The sequence below is a fragment of the Balearica regulorum genome, chromosome 2 (genome assembly GCF_011004875.1).
Source record: "Balearica regulorum gibbericeps isolate bBalReg1 chromosome 2, bBalReg1.pri, whole genome shotgun sequence".
Lineage (NCBI taxonomy): Eukaryota > Metazoa > Chordata > Aves > Gruiformes > Gruidae > Balearica > Balearica regulorum.
Genome location: NC_046185.1, coordinates 8246011 through 8260938, shown reverse-complemented (window position 1 = coordinate 8260938; position 14928 = coordinate 8246011).

The window sequence follows — 14928 nt, the reverse complement described above, 5'->3', positions numbered from 1 at the left end:
TCAGCTGCTGTTTCATATTTCTTCCATGACATCACACGCACTTCCAGGCTTTAACATTTGTCCATGGCCTTCAGGGAGTACACACCATGGTAATAGGCTGAACTGCTTTTAAAAGATTGTGCTAATACCATCAGGGCTGACACAGCACTGATGTCAGCGGAGGTAAAGGAGAATGCTGAACTCCTCACCTCCATTCCTATCGCAGGGAGGATGAAAAATGTGTATGTTGATGCTGCAGTGTTGCGAGCTGTCTGCAGCTGCCCACAACCAAGAATCAGGATCAAAGGGTGGAGAGCATCAAGGACCCAACATCCACAGGGCTCAAGGATTGAGTGCTGCGATGGAGGAGTAGCAATGGGGTCTGCTGGGGCAGGGGGAAGAAGGGGTGCTGAAATCTTTCCCAGGAAACCTAGATCTGACCATCAGCTTAAAAATGCAGTTGTACTCTCTGGGGATACAGGCATATTGCAAGATCATTAAACTACATTGGACCACCCCAGTGGTCCTTTATGGACTGCCTGGCCGTTGACAGGTTAGAGAGACACCCAATTTCTCAGCCACATTATTCTTTGTCCTAAAAAAAAGGACACTAGCTCATGGGAAAAGCAGTGACTAAGGCATCACTGAGATATAAATTCCTTCCCAGGCCTGCCCTTTGCCTGCCCGCTGACTTGGGATGAGTCACTGTCGTTCATCCTCTTTCTCTTAGATGCTTCATCTATTCAGTGCAAATCTTTTAGGGCAGGAGCACCTTCTTAAATGGGTTTATCTAACACCAAAGATGACTGAGTTCCTCAGTGCAACTGCAGTGTATAAATAGTAAGAAGGAGACCAGCTGGCTGCAGAGTGTATAAGGCTTATGCTTTGCATTTTTTGGCTGTTCGAAATTGTGTAAACTTACAAATATCAAAAGAAAAGAATCCAAAAGCAAAGGAGGAGGACATGAGGAGGAGGAGGAAGAGAGGCAAACTGTGTACTAACGGCTTGTGATAAATCACTTGGCAATTTGTCATCTGGCTTCTTTGAGATAAAAAGCCGATATAAAGAAATCAAGAGCAATTATGTCCCAGCCTATGAAATGTCTTGGGTTATGCTCAAGCCTTAATTTTTCAGTTTATGAAATGTCTTGGGCTATGCTCAAGCCTTCACTTTTGATTCTGAGTTTTGCACTTTGTGTGTTTTGTCTCTTCCACGAATAATGGATTCTATCCTCATTATTAGTTATTATTTTCATTATGGTATTTATTATACTCTTGAAGGTACAGGATATGGCTGAAAAGTGACCAGACTAGTTTAGAATATATTTGGTTTTAAGGAGTTCTTTCATGTACCTAATGAAGACCTAATTGGCATAAGAGGGCTGAAAGATGAAACTTAAAAATCCAGCCTGGAAATTTTTTTTTTAAAACAACAGCTGCAGAAATTTCTGCCGAAGCCAAGAGAAATAGCTGATAACTCTCTCTCTGGGCTTTTCAGACCAATCTGAGTGTGTTTCCCAACAGTCCAGTGGCCTTGATGACATTCAGCATAGCAGGGTGGAATATTGCTGTCTTGGCGTGGGTTGCAGCAAAGGTCAGGCTAACGGGAATCCTTTCTGCGCTTAAAAGTAAAATACACACAGCAAAGAAGCATGAAGCCTGGAGACCCGGGAGTCTGAGAGCTGTTGTAAAAATGTAGGGCTCTTTTAGGGGTAAGGTGAGGAAAAGTACATGCCATATAGTAGTAAGGAGAGTATTCTGTTCACAGCGGTGAGCATGACAAATAACATGGAGAGGCAATGGAAGAAAATGTATCCTGCCTTAACAAAACCAGTAAACATCTGCCTGTAGGGTATTAATTTAGTTGGAGAGTATCTCTGTCCTAGTCCTCTTCCTAGAGTTAAACACTCTGCAGAGTTTCTGGAGCTCATGGGGCAAATATAAGATTGAGAGGCAAGAGGCAAGCAAGGACAATACAAGGAAACCAGCACACACTGTTGGTCAAGGTGATAAGGCCACTGGTTTCAGGAGAGGAAGGACCTAAGCCCTGCTCACACAGGAAACAGGTGTTTTAGGGATGGATTTCAGAGGAGGATCATAATAGGGTAGTTTCAGAGCTGTCTGTGGGGTTCTCCTGCCTAACGCAAGGGGAAACTTCAGAGGAGCTCACTTGAAAACAAAGCAAGCAGCTGAACTGATGTCAAGGCCCAACTGAGGACAGGAAGATGTAGAAGGTGAGGAAAAGAGGGTAAAAAAATGTAGGCTATGAAATATTTTCAAGTGAAAACAACTAGATTCTCATGGATATACTGTAGGCCAGTGAACGGAATAAGCAGTGGGAAAAGAGAACAGATGTCACGAGAAGCAGTGTTTTGAATGGGCAGGAGAGGGGAAAGGGAAGATGCTCATGTTATGATGAAAAGGCAGGTAGATGATGTCACCACAGTGATGAAGCCAAGAGATGTGGCAGGCAAGAGGGCAGAATCAGGGCTCAGATTCAGGATCACGGTAAGACTACACGTGCACAGAAGAGATACAAGAGACAGGCTGAGATGTTAGGCAGGAGATTGATTGTGGTGCAGCCTTAGTGTACTGTCCAGTACAGAATTTATTCTCAAAACAGTTGAGAGGACAGATTTGCTGTTAGCTGCTTTTTTTGATAGTTTTATAATACATGCTCCAGGAGTCCTGCAGCTGGCCAGCTGATCCAGCCTCTGCCAGCCATAGGTGGGCTGTTGGCTCATCACAGCAAGAAAATGCAACTCTATTGATTTAAAGATGTATGAGTCTTCTGCTAGAAAATCATTGTATTCAATGGTTTCTTCATTGCATTTAATCATGGGAGTAGGTTTTCCATTATATTCAAATGACATTTTTTCCTTTGCTAGGAGACAGATGGAAAAGCACATAACAAATGCATAGAGAGAGGCATTTTAAAACAAGTCTGCACAATAGAAGGAAACTTTAATGACAAGAAAGGTCAGTCTGGCAGGTCTTTTTCACACACAGGTGTGCAGTGCAGAACTTTTCAACTGCTAGACTGTTGCTACAGTACTGCGCAGGACAAAACAAAACCTACCTTTGCTCTCTCCTTCAGCAAGGTTTATTAGCCCAGACAGAAACTTCACCTGCTTTTCTCAGCATAGAGTCAAATGGTCATTTCTATGTTATTCTCCCGGTCTCACAAATCTTGAACTCCTAGTTGTGCATCCAGAGGTGTGGAGTGCATGTCCTTGGAGCACAATGGCTGGGGACATGAGAGACAGAGATGCGAAACCCCTCACATCACGGAAGATTAAATTCCTTCTAGGTACTGACTTCTTCACTGTTATGGGTTTGAACAACAAGGTCTGTCAGCCATATGGATGTATGCATGGCAGAGGGTTTCTGCAAGTATAGCACCACGGGCCAGAAGTTCTCCATTAGAATTAGGCATTGGTGCCCAAATCTGAATGTCAAGGGATCTTGAAGGTGACATGGGCAGCAAACTGATCTAAATGGGTGACAGCAGAGATGTAAAATGTTTGCATTTATATGGATAAGGAATTTTGGGGCTGACCAAAGAGACACGTAGATGATAGGCAATAAGGAGGATATTAAGAGAACTGCCATTTTGAAGCACTGGTCTGAGCTGTCAGTATCCAAATTCTGCAGAACATTAGTTTAAATTCAGTCTTAATTTAGGTGACTTCAATCTTGCCTTCACTGCAATTACATGGAATTGAATTGTGTCTTGCACTTACTTCTGCAGTTAGCTCTTCAGGGACACCTAGGTCTTAGGATAGTATCAAAACACATCTATCATTCCCCTGTATTTTCATTAGTTTTGTGACTGTGCCTTCCTAATCTGATACACTGCTTCCATTAGTCCTGACACAGAAACAGTTGATCTGACAGAAGGGTCCTTGTCTATCTTCAATTTTTATTTTTTTTTTTTATATTTCCAGATTTTGTACTTATTCTAAGTTTGGAAGATAATTACTTGAATCAGTTCTTTCTTAGCCTGTTGTTATTATTTTTTTATATTTAGGTCTCAGTGTAATCATGGCAAAGGACCTCAATCTTGATCAAATCTGTTTGCTCTTCTCCCTCTGGTCGTCCAAAATAATAATTGGATTGTTGTATAAGACTAGTGAAAATAGCATTTTCCATTTTCAAGCATCAAAGGTCTTCACAAGTATTTATTGATTGCTGTTGCTTATGATTCCTCTTTGAAGCAGGTAAAGTCTGTTACAACTGTTTAACCAATGGATAAACAAGCCTTAGGGTTCTTCATAGAGCTTGAATGACATACTAGCATCAATATTTTTATTAAATTCCCACTTTCATGTCAAACTCTGATAGGAAACTTCATCCTTCTCTCACAAGCCTCCATCTGGACTCCACAGCCCATGAGTTTTACTACCACTCAGTGTTAGCTCAGTGCATTGCAGCAGAGTGCAGACACTGCACAAGCTGGGGCAGAGTACCATGGTCTCTGTCTGATCGGCCCATGCTGTCACAGAGATGTCAGCAAACTGCTTCTGGGAAGGTTTCCTGGACCCTGCTGGCACTCAGTCTGTGCCTAGGATAATCTGCAGAAGGTGGCACAGGCCAAAAAATGTACAAGAAAGTCTTCAACCAAAGCAAGTCGAGGCAGTCACATCCCTCTGCACTCCCATGCAGTGATAGACAGGAGCTGAGATCCCACCTCTCCATTTGATCTCCCTCACCTCTTCCAATTTAATAATTTTCATACGCCACATGCTTGTGCAGGAGCTTTCAAAGGGCAATGGAACATTTTGGCCTTTACACAACTGAAATACTTTTCCAGAATGACTTGAAATGCTTTCTTTTTGGACCATTTTGGCACCAAACTCTGTTTGCCAGCCTGGCATGCAGCATTGAAGGGGACCCACCAGGAACTGCATTCCATGGATGGAGGCACACACCTATCATGGATGTATTCTGGTATCATTTTTCCATGTGAAATAAATTAAGGTCTTTTGGTTTCATCCAATGAAATAAACTGCTGAGTTACCCTTTTCTCTACCTGCTTCAGTTCATATCTCTTTTTCTCAGGTATGGGAAACAAGAATTCCCATGCTATTCCAGATACAGTCTCCTGACAGTCTTGTATTTCCTCATCTCCATGAAAAGTACCTTGCCTGGTAATCCTAACCTTGGAAGTACATTTGAATGGATAGTAAGGTATGTTTCCTCTATTTTATACCACGGTCTCTCACGCTGCAGCCAAAATTCCTGTTCTCAAGGCTTGCGTGACTTGCATTTCATTCTGATATGTTTTCAGCCACCTCCACCCTGTGGTCATCTAACTCTTCCTAAATTATAGCCCTAACCTGCTCCGAGATGAAAGTGCAGCTTCATTCTTCTCATAAGCAATTTTCTTAAGTTTACCCTTGCTTTTTCTGTAGAGGTTGTTAATGCATGTTTTTAAATATTAGTTTCCCAAGCCAGAGACTTTTTTTTAACCCTCATCACAGCCTAATGTAAATTTTCTTTTAATTCCATCCCTACTCCACAGTTCTTTACTGATATCCAGTTTATTCATCTTATGTAATAATTTCTTACAAGTCAAGAGAAAAATGCATTGTTGACTAATTTAGAGTATCTCATATCTTATCAAAGAAGCCTGCAGATTATTCTGGGGAACGTGGTTTTGACAAAGTCTTCTAGTGTATTAATTCATTTCTATGTACATCTATATTTTTCTTAAAAAATTATTCCAAAGTCTTAGATATAATTGGCATCCAACTAACTCGGTTTTAATTCTTTTTTTTTCACCCACTTCTATAAATCTACTCCAGTCATTTGATTTGACAAGATCTCTGATGAGATCAAGAGAGATGCGGAGAAACTGTGCAGAGGAAAAATACTTATCATAATACCACAGGTCAGCTATTTTTCATTAGTCCACTAAAATCCACAGGCCTGATGAACATGGGTTTGTGAATTCAGAGTCAGATATTACAGTCCTGTTCTTAAAGCCACCTTTTTCACACGATTTGGCACTTTAGGCCAGGGTGATTTAAAAGCCTGCCACCCCCAAATGTCCCTGCCAGATTACTGATTAGGTGTGGTGCTGATTTTGCTATTGCCAGTAAATGTAAACTGCTATCAATCTCAGTTTACATCAAAACATCAAGCTGTAAACTGTGCAGGCTCACAACTCAGATTCACAATCATCTCTGATTTAGCTGCAACAGTTGAAGAGTTTATCTTCCGGGCTGGTAACCTCTTCAGCCACCGCAGGTAAATCCAATGTGAATCAGAGTCTGAATTGCCCTTGTTTTCCCCGTTATCCAGCTATCAATGCACAAAGAGTCATGAGAGTCATGCTGCAAATCTCTGCCCTCTACTCCAGAGGTCTAAAGGACGTGATTCAAAATATTGTGGATATATTTCAGCTATTCTGAATTGTCTTATCCAGCAATGATCATATATTATTATTATTAATATTAAAAAGAATTTTAACATATTATTCTAATTCCAAGGCCTAGGAAAGAAATATGCCAGGAAACAGATCCCTGTTCATATTCTAGGGAAAATTCTGGCTATTTGTTGTTGCAGTTAATGTTTCTGTTGGCAGCTACATCAATGACAGGCTGAGAGATGCAGGAGCTGTTGCTCTACAATTGGACTGCACCTTGTGGAATAAGCCTCGGTAGGAGCTGAGAGCTTTGTGCCTGCTGCTGAGTGATGGGATTAGCTCACATCTGAGCACAGACATGATCTTTACTTGCAGGAGGCTTTTGAAAATGGTTTGGACTGAGAGCGAATAAGGGTCTTTTGCAGTAACTGAGATTTGAAATGGCAGGTGCCACAAGGTACCTGACAGGCACAGAGGAAAGGACGTGGTGGGACATGCTGGCTGCCTACAATGACAAATAAATATTCCTGGACCTTGAAGTCAAGTGGTACACATCAGCCAGCATCCATGCTAGTAAACCATGGTGGTCCTCAAAACAAAGTGGCTGCACACAAACCACTTTGGGGAATGATCCCTGGACCATGCCAGCTGTTGAATTGTATCCAGGGACAGCTGGGGAGTGCACAAGTTGGAACAGGACAAATTCTTGACAAGGAACAGTCTAGGGATTTACCAGCACATGGAGACACGTTCCTGTGCCCAGGAGTATGCTGGAAATTAGAGGCAGCTTTGGTATGCAAATGGGTACAGAACTGGCACTTCACTGGTAGGAAAAGGTCTGTGGTAGGGCTCGTTAGCATCCAACCCTCATGATATGGTTAAGAAATTCACCACTAGGGTTGGCACCTCTACACACACAAATTAGAACACCTGGTCCATCATGTAATAGAGAAGTCATGGCACAGAGAAGACCAGAAGGCATGGACTGGTGATGTGCTTTCCTCCCTCCCCCGCGCTGAGACATCTGGGCTGGGTGGGGCAGACCCACAGCTCCCGGTGCTGGCTGCAGGGCACTAGCTGGTGTGTGCTGATTGCGAAGGACCAGGCAAATTTGGTTTGCAAAGTGCATCCTGTATGGGTCTATACATCCACATCCACCCGCTCTGCTGGGCTGGTGCAAAGTCTTTGGGGTGCACCTCCCATATTCACGTATATGGGGAAATATCTACTGCATTTTGACTGAAGTTCCCTCAAAATGTGCTGTTTATTCGCTGATCTTCCTCACCTTTGTATTAGTTTGGTGCATTTAATAAATTCCTCCTGAGAAAAACAATGTTTCATCATTCATGTGTGTGGCAGGTATACTCGCACCAACATCACCACTTACCGACAACGGAGCCACGTCACTCCCTAGTGACCGCCACCATGTGCCCCCCTCAGCCCACAGGCCAGGCCCCTTCAGTTGATGGACAAGGCTCTCAGCCAATGAGGTGCCTCAGTCTGAAGAAGTTTCTAGTGAGTTACCACGTATGACCATGAGCCCCGATCTGACTTGGGTATAAATGGAATCCTGCTGGAGGGTGTTTGGGGTTATTCTTGGAGCAATGTGTGTGTGTAGTGTGAGGGCTTTCCTGTGGCAAGGCATGCCTGCCATGGATACTCCTGGAGGTTGGGTGCCCTCACTTTAACTGGTGAGTGAATGGTGCTGTGGATCCTCCCCTTCACCCCTTAAACCCTAAAAGCTTTTAGGTCACCCTTGTAGTGGTGCTGCCCATACTTGGTTTTGCTGTTTTTCTGTAGCTAAGTGTGAGCCAGCATCTGAACTTTTTCAGAAGCGTATGGGCATTTGTTCCTTGCAACAAATTGTAGTTAGTTTGGTTTTATCTGTGGTGATTGGTGGGTTTGTTGTGTGACAATGTGAAATACGTGACTTTGAAAAATGACCTTGCAGGCAGAGATTTTTAATTTCACCTGCTTAAAGAAGCCTTTAAATAGGAGTCAGCAGGACCTTTGCTATGCACAGTCCTTGTATGCCCAAGAGCAACTTCTAGGAAAGGTAATGGAAGAAAAGGAGGATCAGCTACATGATTCTCCAGTGCAAGTGGATTTTTACAAAATGCCAAAACAGGTGCATTTATAGATGCAAAAAATGTATGCATGCAGATATATGGCAAATATTTTTTTGGCTGACAGTAAAAATAAACAATTTCATCTTTCAAATGACAAATGACTTCTTATTTGGCAGAGTTGATTAAATTTGTTTTGTGGCTAGAAAAAAATGTGCTGCAGTTCACTGGTACAGAAACAATTAAAATAGATTGGTTTTGCTGATGAATTCCAGACATGAACTAATTATCCCTTTATGAAATCACATCTGTAAAAGGATAATTGATTTGAATGAGCACTGTATTTCATAGAGACAAGAGTGAGCACCTATTTTACCTTGACAGTATCTTCTTACAGTCTTCAAAAACTTAATTCTTAATAGTGACTGGTTCACTATTTGCCTGTTTTTATTTTTTAATGCATACATACATATGCATTAATGTATGCATTTCCCTCATGGATATATATTTAGACATAAAAATATAGGGCTTCAGAAAACACAACAAATTAGCTTGGAGCACTGCAAAGGAGCCACAGTTTACTTAAATGAGCCAATGTTTTTTAAACTTTCTGTTAAATTTTGTTGCTTCCACAGGCTGTCCTAAAGAGTTCATACAACATGAAAAGACTCTTTTGGGGAGGTGTGTGGATATTAAGTAGAAGAAATGTTTCCTATTTTTTGCCTAATGGCTGATCTGCCTAGAGAGTAGAGTCTGTACAGTGGCACATTTCCTGCTGGCCCTTGCAAATGGTTTGACATGCAGGAATAGAATCTACATTGGCATCCAATAGTCTGAGATAACATGGAATAATGCCAGACAAGGGCTGCAAATCCAACAGAAGAATTTCAAGGTGCGACATGGGAAAAATGGCTAAAGGAATTTACGGCATATAGTGTAGAGACCAACTGTCTGACAGATATGGTGATACTATTTAGAGAATGTGTTAAAATAATGTCAATACAAGTGAAAATTTAAGTATGCTATTTGGAAGCAATCAGTGACTTTTAGTTGTCAAGTCAGTTAGCTAGTGGAATAATCTATATAGGGCAGTAATAACTTGGAACAACTGAGGAGGAAGGCTAGTTTGTACTTGCCTATCACAAGTGACTGAGAGTCACTGCTGCTGCATCTGTGAGAAAGTCAAAGGTAGTCCTGGGACATACATGAGATTTTTCTAGTATATACAGGGAAATATAAATGTCACTATATCTCACAGCACTTTGGTGTCCTTATTCTTGGAGAAACCTCACTTGCAGTACTCTGAGCCAGTGAGGTCCCACACTCGAGAACCCAAACTGGGCATGGTGGAAAAAAGGCCAATAATGTGTCTGGGCTGCTGTGTAAAAGGAAACTGGGCACACAGGGCTTGCTCAAGCTGTCATGACATTTATTAAAAATTACTTCCTTCTCTCCATTTTTTCAATTCCAGAGGGGAAGAACTAGGTTAATGCAGGACAAATAAACTCAGCATGAATAAATCTAGATAGAAACCAAGAAAAAGTTTCCAACTCTCTAAGCACTGAAAGCCTGGATTACACCAAGTAAACATCAACGTGAAGAACAAAGTTTTGAGACAGATCCTGGTCAGCAGATCTCAGGTATAAGAAACTGTATGTACCTCTAATAGCAGGATGCAGAGTCTGATGATCCTTCTAGTTTAATATTCCAGGTAAAGTAAAATAGCACAGCCTGATCTTGTCAGGTACCAAAGAAGAGGGATTCATGACTCACACAATTGTCCTTATTTGTGACTGACCTGAAAATTACACAGGAATTAAGTATTAACTATTGGACTGAATTAGAGCTTTAACAAGCAATGCAAGCTAACGTATTTTATTAACAAGAACTAATTTTCATTATGCAACATTACATTGTTAATAGAAAAAATCATCATAAAGCAAACTGAAAAAACAGCATAAAATAAACTGAATTTAAGATTAAAATAATAGCATAACTGCTGTAATACTGATTTTAGTGTTCATAGCAAAAAGTTGGTGGTGGCTTGTCTTAACTTACAGAAAAACAGGTTTTATATCATCCAAATGTGAAACTTAAAAAATGGGCAGAGTATGTCATGTTCTGTGTGTTTATTGTGGTTGAAAGTTGCATTGATTTAGTGTTATCCCCTGTTTTTAAGTGTTGAAATGCTGTGCTATTAACACAAAGGAAGGAGGGTTTGACCAGTACCTTAGTGCTAACCTTTTAAAGGTCCGTGAATATTTACTTGTCAAGGATTTTGGTGGAACTATAATCATCAGTGTCTCCTACAGAAACAGCTTACCAAAACAGCAACAAAAAGAAAAGGGAAAAGTTTGGATGTAATTAAAGATGAAGGTCATTCTTTCCATTCTCAAAGCACAAATTCCAGTAACCTAAAGAGTTATTAATGGAACCAGCATGGTGATGATCAAAAGAGAATCTTGAAAGATGAAGATTTTTCAATACCATGCTGTTTTCACAGCCACAGGCCTACAGCCAACATAGTTATTGCTTATGAGTAAGTGCAAAGCCAGGTTAAAGCAATTAATTTTTTATGGAGAATATGCTTTCAATTTTGGAGAAATAATGAAAAGCAGTTTGCATTTGGCATTACTTAACAGGTGGGAACAGAGAACTTGGTTTGGTTTAAATATTGGAACTACTTAGATATTCTTTTATGATTAAGTCATTTAAGTCAATTCTAAACAGCTACATGATGATAATCTTCAATACTTCATCTCCATGATTTACTTGAAAAAATTGATTTATAACTCCCCCCCAGCACTGTGTTGTCTGCCGGGTGTACTGGATTGGAAATGCAAATTCTCTTACTGCTGCCATTTTTCAGCAGAGAAGCCCTAGAAGAGATTAGAAAGAGATGGAAAGAATTGCCAGAAACCTTTCTTTTTAACAGCAAACGAAGCAAATGAAAGGAGCAAAATGAAAGAAGCAAATGAAAACTCAGTTGCTGAGGAGAACAGCTCCAGTGCTGGCACGATTGGCAGTGGAGAGCTCTAGTATGGTGTACAGGGGGTTTCCTGAACTGGGGGAGCATGAGGGGAGCAGAGACCTGCCAGGAGCCCGCAGCTCACACCACAGTGGCTGAGGAGACCTGGGCAGGGCCATGAGCAATGGTGGCCAAGTCCCCACACCTATAAAAGAAGCTCCTGGAGAGTGCTAGCAAGCAGGGTGGGAAACAGGGTGTGCCACAGCAGTTTGCATGGAAGGGAGCACAGGAAGGGCACTGTAACTCTTACAGCTCGACCATGGAGCAATGGTATCTACCATTGAGTTAGCAGGGCTCATCAAAAGAGCTTTAACCTGGATTTGAAGGGGGAAAGGGATAAAACCAGGCTCGCTAGAGACAAGCCTGGGGGTGGCATGCGAATGTTTGAGGGATGGTGTGCTAGCGAGGTCCTTCAGTCTGCTCTGTGATGTGCTGAGTACACTGGAGCACATTTGAAGTATCCCTGTACCGATGCACGCAACAGATTAGCCGTCTTGGTGGAGGCAGGGGATGGAGATCCACACAGGAGCAAAGACCTAAGGGTTGTTGATGCATTAGAAACCATAGAAGCACCTGAGAACAGTCTCATAGAAATTAGGCTTTCTTCCCAGTAAAGGTGGAGAGGGGCATCTGTTGACAAATGGTGAGAAACTCTAAAGGAGTCTTGCCTTTTTTTGCTGAACAGAGTGGGCATTTAATGTCAATGAGAAGGAGTAGAAGGCAGGTACATACAGCTGGCCTTTGGCTGCACTGCTTAGCCATAGGTAGCTAGTGTTGAGATGTTCATCCCACCTCCAGCTGCTGGTACAGAAAGATGCAGTACACCCCACACACCATGCAGGTACCAAGACATGCTCAGCCATCCCAAATGCCACTCTGTTTAAAGAATTCATTTGAGTCTGATATTTTCAATACAGTTTGGCCTTATGAGGTTAATCTTGGGATCTGTTGGTAGTCAGCTGAGAGAATTTGGAAAGGATGAGTGAACTACCAACAGGCTGTAAAAGTCAAAAGCGTTCCCAGTTCTGAAAAGGAGAATAGAGAGGACCTGGGGAAAATACAGACTTTTCAGCTTGGCTTAAATCCACAGTGAAGTTCTGGATCAAATCATCAGACCAGCCATGTGTAAGAATCTGGAAGATAAGAAAGATAAAAAAAATACCAGTGTGCCAAGAATTAAATCATGATTCAACCTATCTGATTTCCTTCCAAAACTAGATACAAGTTCACATGGCAGCAAACAAGTTTTTGCATTTCATAGAGTTTAATTGGCACGGCTTTGGACACTATTTTCCAAGATACTACATTATAAATAAGAAAGAGCACAGTCTAAACAAAATTATATGTAGTAGGTGCAGAAATAGTAGGACATGATACCTGCATTTCACACTAGTATTGTGCACACTGTTGGTCAGGACTTTTATCAGTAGTTCTTTGCCAATTTGAGAAAAACGTATTGGGTGGGGTGCTATCCTGCTCAGTGTTTAACAGGGAGTCTTTAATGAATTTTCAAATGGCATGAAGGCACTGCTGAGCCTCTTAGAGAACAAGGTTGAATTCCCAGATGATCTTGACATCTGAAACATGCAGGGTGAAATTCAATATGAAAGCATGCAAGGCAGGAAGAATTCACTGTACAAACACACAATATGGACTAACTCCCCAGGCAGCAGCTAATCAGAAAAGGAGATGGGGATATAGTGAGTCACAAATTGGAGCTGAGTCAACAATGTCCTGGTGTGTGAAAAAGCAAAAATGATCCTGGGATGTGTGAAAAACAGCATGCAGCCTACAGAAGATGTGAAGCTGCAGACCTTGCTGTAGACATTGATTAGTATTTGTAATCAAATAAAGGTTTTGCTGACACAGTGGTGAGAGCAGGTCTCACAGAAGATGTGATCATAGATGAACTGTTTGCCTAAGATAATGCTAAGGAAGTCAGGAGGACGTCACAAGGTGAACAGTACTGTAAGAATGAAGTAAAGGAGACAAATTTCTTAAACACGTGTGTGGCATCCTTCACCAGGAATGGAATGGTCACTTTTTTAGATTATACAAAAGAACACATTGTTTTGACCAGTGTATCATATTAGGTAATACGATAAAAGGCTCATTTGCCCACGCATAGAGGAGCCCTGATACCCCAGTCAGAGGCACGAGCTGCTGCTCCAGCCCCTGCGGAGGTTAATGGTGGAGCAGATACTCATCTGCAGCCTATGGAGGACCCCACGCTGGAGCAGGTGGAGGGACCCAAAGGAGGCTGGGACCCCATGGGAAGCCCACACTGGAGCAGGCTCCTGGCAGGACCTGTGGCCCCATGGAGAGAGGAGCCCATATTGGAGCAAGTTTGCTGGCAGGACTTGTGACCATGTTGGGGACTCATGCTGGAGCAGTCTGGTCCTGAAGGTCTGCACCCCATGGAAGGGACCCACACTGGAGCAGTTCATGAAGAACTGCAGCCCGTGGGAAGGACTCACGTTGGAGAGGTTCGTGGAAGCTTGTCTGCTGTGGGACAGACCCCATGCTGGAGCAGGAGAAGATTGTGAGGAGTCCTCCCCCTGAGGAGGAAGGAGCAGCAGAGACAACGTGTGATGAACTGACCACAACCCCTATTCCCCATCCCCCTGTGCTGCTGGAGAGGAGGAGGTTGAAGCCGGGAGTGAAGTTGAGCCCAGGAAGAAGGGAGGGATGGGGTAATGTGTTTTTAAGATTTGGTTTTATTTCTCATTACCCTACTCTGATTTGATTGGTAATAAATTAAATTAATTTCCCCAAGTCAAGTCTTTTTTTCCCCATGATGTTAATTGCTGTGATCTCCCTGCCCTTATCTCAACCCACAAGCTTTTAGTTACATTTTCTCTCCCCTGTCCACCTGAGGAGGGGGAATGGTAGAGCAGCTTTGGTGGGCCCCTGACATCTGGTCAAGGTCAACCCATCACATTCATAAATCTGTTGAATTTTTTGCCACCAACGCTGTGGTCATGCTGTGAAAAGCAAGACCATGGATCAATGGATACAGTGCACTGATAGCAGAAGATGACAACAGCCACAAAAATGCATCTTTCCTCCTCATGCAGTCTTCATAATACCTCCCTTGGAGACTAGTTTGGGTAATTTAGGAAAGACAAATGGGGGATAGATAAAGAATGCTGGACTTGTAATTTCAGCATGACCAGTTCAGGTGAGAACGCTGCCTGTGAGAATTGCGAAGCCCATATTCCTCAGAGATGTCTACAAGCAGGTTAGATCATCATCTGCCAGGATGGCTTGGTTAAAGCTGATCGTGTCTTTGGCGAGTCAAGATTCACTAAAAAGCTTATAAGATTCCCAGTCACTGACAGATTGCAGCAAAGACAGACACCAATTCCCTGCAACAGCTTTCACAGAAAATGATGATACAAAAACAATCATATAAAGAGCCAGGACAGACTCCTCCTGATGGGAAACAGTCCTAATTACATCTGGTTTCAGACCTACATGAGGCAG